Genomic DNA, 4,524 nt, shown 5'->3' on the forward strand with positions numbered 1-4,524 from the left:
GAGGAAAAATAAATACAATGAAGAACTGTTGCTATCACGTAACACTTAAGATATTAGATTTACACATCAGATACTGAATGAAAGTTCATGAAAGTTTGTTGACAGGTAACTTACCCTGCAATTAGTGAAGGTAAAATTTAAAGGTCACCCATTTTACTCCTTTTTCAAGATTTATGATAAGTCTTTTGTGAATGTGTTTGTAAAGTTTCAGCTTAAAAATACCCATCAGATTATTCATTAGACCTTTTTAAGTCTAAATTTGAGCTGCTATGACATTCAGCTTTTCACTGTTTTTGCATGGCAAATGAGAGGATATATTTTAATATCCACTGCTGTATGGATATCCATTATGTTAATGTACAAAATAAATCTGAATTAACATCCACAAATTGAGGTCTTCTTTTATAATTGTACTAGGATGTGGCTGTGATGTTGAATTACATAGCAATTTTACTGTCTTATTACCAACATCCACTGTTTTAGGAACTTGTAAAACTCAATCTTGATCACATTTGATGATCACAGAGAGCTGAACAGATCTTTCAATCCCGGTTACTCTGTGCACGTCCTGTCTTGTTGATTTGTTTGTTTGTTTGTTTGTTTGTTTGTTTGTTTGCTTGCTTTATTTATAGAGCACATTTAAAAACAACAGATGTTGACCAAAGTGCTTTACAAAAAGACCAGCATACAAATTCTATACCTATATATAAAAATTAAGCTAAATAAAACAGATTAAAATTAATTAATTACAATCAAAGGCAAGAGACAGAAGGTAATTTTTTAGATGAGACTTAAAAGCACCAAGTGAAGAACATGACCGGATATGTAAAGGCAGAACATTCCACAGTCGGTGGGCTGCAACAGAAAAAGCCCTGTCACCTCTTGATTTCAACCGTGTTTTGGGGACAACTAGCTGAAACGTGTTTTCGGACCTGATTGGCCTCAATGAAGTGTGCCAGTGAAGAAGCTGAGAGATGTAAATAGGTGCCAGACCATTTAAACTTTTAAAAACAAGTAGCAATAACTTATATTGAATTCTAAATTGGACTGGGAGCCAGTGAAGGAGTGATAAAACTGGTGAGATACTATAATTTTTTTTTGTCCCAGTTAAAAGCCTAGCAGCTGCATTTTGAACCAGCTGCAGGCGTGCAATTGATGCCTGTGAAACTCCTGAATACAAAGAGTTACAGAAGTCCAGTCTGGACATAAAAACATTAATGATGGTTTCCATATATTGTTGATATGATTATACGCTTTACTTGAGACATGTTATCGCGCAGCTGTCAATTCAATTACAGTACGTCATGTTGCAGTGGGCCACAAAATGGGAGGGATCCTAGGATTTGGATCATATTTTAACATCAGGAAATAAAAAAGAGACCTATTGTCTTTATATCACAAAGCAAAAACAAAAAAAACAAAAAAAAAATACTTACATTACTAACGCTTTCCTTCTTAGACTTTACACACCAGAAACTTGTCTACCGCACTGATTCATTGTTGCTCTTATAGTTGTGTAAATTGCTTGCTTGTCCTCATTTGTAAGTCGCTTCGGATAAAAGCGTCTGCTAAATGACTAAATGTAAATGTAAATATCACTCCAATATGTCAGTGGACGCAATATACTTACACACTGTTCTTGTCCAAACAGCTAACAAAATATGATTTTCATCATAGGTGCCCTTTAAAGTCAGTTGTTGCTTTTTGTATTTAAATTATGTCATATGAAATTGATACATCTTTGTGTGCTTTCACCCACTGGAGGGGGTAGGTGGGTCTGTGACCAGCGCTCTTTAGCTGCAGGTCCAGATGGCTGCCCGATCTCATCAAACTATATCTATATCCTCTGTTCCCATCCCCTGTTGCAATGTTATGTCTATGTGTTTATGTGCTTGCCTGCTGGGGCTTTTTTTTCCTCCCTGATCTCACACTGGCCAAATTCAAGAGCTAGGTGAGAGGGAGCTTTTTTATTTATTTACTTTTTTATTCACCTTCCTCTCCTCTTCCTTTTTCTAAATGCTACCTCCTGTTGACCTGTCCTTCCCCTGAAATGTGATGTTTGTGTATGGTCGGGGGGGGGGGGGGGGGGGGGGTCCAATTTCACTATACGGAAGTGTATGTGACAAATGTAATGTGTATTTATATAGCGCATTTATTATGTATGGCCATACACCCAAAGCGCTTCACAATCATGAGGGGGGGTCTCACCACACCACCACCAGTGTGCAGCATCCACTTGGATGATGCGACGGCTGCCACAGGACAACGGCGCCAGTGCGGTCACCACACATTAGCTATTGGTGGAGTGGAGAGACAGTGATAGAGCCAATTCGGTGGAAAGGGATGATTGGGAGGCCATGATCGTAAAGGGCCGATAAAGGGACTTTGGCCAGGACACCGGGGTTACACCCCTGGTCTTTCACGACAAGTGCCTTGGGATTTTTAATGACCACAGAGAGTCAGGACCTTGGTTTAACGTCTCATCCGAAAGACGGCGCCCACTGACAGTGTAGTTTCCCCTTCAATTTTACTGGGGCATAAGCACTCACACAGACCACAGGTTGAGCACCCCCTGCTGGCCTCACTAACACCACTTCCAACAGCAACCTAGTGTTCCCTAGTGGCCTCCCATCCAGGTACTGACCAGGCTCAGCCCTGCTTAGCTTCAGTGAGTAACCGGTCTTGGGCTGCAGGGTGATATGGCTGTGGCTTGACATCTAATAAAGGGCTTGATTGATTGACATCTTTGGTCAGTTTTTAACTATTATACTTAAAGATGCTCAGATCAGGATTATTGCAGCTGATACTGAGTGCCGATTCCTTGTCATGGTAATCGGCCGATACAGAGTACAGATTCTCATGCTTCAAGCGTTATATAACTATATACTGTACCATTATGGCTAGTTTCCACTGACTGGTACAGTACGGTACGGTTCGGGTCGGGATGGGTCACCTTTATCAGGCTTATGTTTCCGCTACCAAGGGTACCCTTTTGTACGAGTCGCTCACATATAATATGAGAAGCACTTCACACAAAACAGATGCATTATAATGCATATATACTTCTGTATAAATGTTCATTACTAACTTTTCCCTGAACAAGATTTGATTATAACTGCAGATCAATGGCTCGAGGATCTCATAAGCTCAGGGCTCTCTCCTGGGACAGCATGCCAAACAAGCTTTATAATCAATCGTTAGCTAAGTGTGAACTCTTGAAACACAAATATGTGTTGTAACCTATATTCATTATTTGACCCATATTTTATTTTAAACTTTAAACTAGACACTTCACTTTGATTTGATATGATAAAATCACTTTGGTAATTTGAAGCAGGTATGAACACGAGACTAAAAAAAGCTAAATAAATAAAAATAAACACATATCAGACAGTGGCACGGTGGCTCAGTGGTTAGCACTGTTGCCTCACAGCAAGCCTTACAGCTAAATTTAAAGGCGTGTATGAGCGGTGAAACAATATCTAAGCAAATGACAGACATAAACTCTAATGAACTCTCATGAATGTGCAAGGAAATCACATGCAGATAAACAGACTAATAGTGTGGGGGATGTAGTAACCTTTCAAGCATCATTCTGTACATCTTCAACAAACCAGTTTTTTTGCATAACTCAGCAGAGTAAATCAAACCTAAATTAAAAAATATATATAAAATTATTAAATAAAAGGTTAAATGTTCCAAATTAGGGCTGCACGGTGGTGCAGTGGGTAGCATGATCGCCTTACAGCAAGATGGTAACTGGTTTGAGCCTTAGCTGGGTCAGTTGGCATTTCTGTGTGGAGTTTGCATGTTCTCTCCGTGTTTGTGTGGGTTTCCTCCAGGTGCTCCGGTTTCCCCCATAGTCCATAGACATGTGGCATAGGTGAATTGGGTAAGCAAAATTGTGGTGTATAAGTGTGAATGAGTCTGTGTAAATGTTTCCCAGTAATGAGTTGCAGCTAGAAGGGCATTCGCTGCATAAAACATTCATTCATTCATTTTCTTGTCGGCTTAGTCCTTTTATTAATCCAGGGTCACCACAGCGGAATGAACCGCCAACTTATCCAGCAAGTTTTTACGCAGCGGATGCCCTTGCAGCCGCAACCCATCTCTGGGAAACGTCCACACACAAATTTACACACACACTCATACACTATGGACAATTTAGCCAACCCAATTCACCTGTACCGCATGTCTTTGGACTGTAGGGGAAACCAGAGCACCCGGAGGAAACCCACGCGAACGTAGGGAGAACATGCAAACTCCACAAAGAAACCCCAACTGAGCCGAGGTTCGAACCAGTGACCCAGCGACCTTCTTCTTGCTGTGAGGCAACAGCACTACCTACTGCGTCACTGCCTAGCCTGCATAAAACATATTCTGGATTAGTTGGTGGTTCATTCCACTGTAGCGACCCCGGATTAATAAAGGGATTAAGCCTAAAAGAAAATAAATGAAGGAATGTTCCATTGTAATGTAAATTTGATTGTATTTCTTATATTGCAATTGATTTTAGCTTGTAAA

The sequence above is a fragment of the Danio rerio genome, chromosome 12 (assembly GCF_049306965.1).
Source record: "Danio rerio strain Tuebingen ecotype United States chromosome 12, GRCz12tu, whole genome shotgun sequence".
Lineage (NCBI taxonomy): Eukaryota > Metazoa > Chordata > Actinopteri > Cypriniformes > Danionidae > Danio > Danio rerio.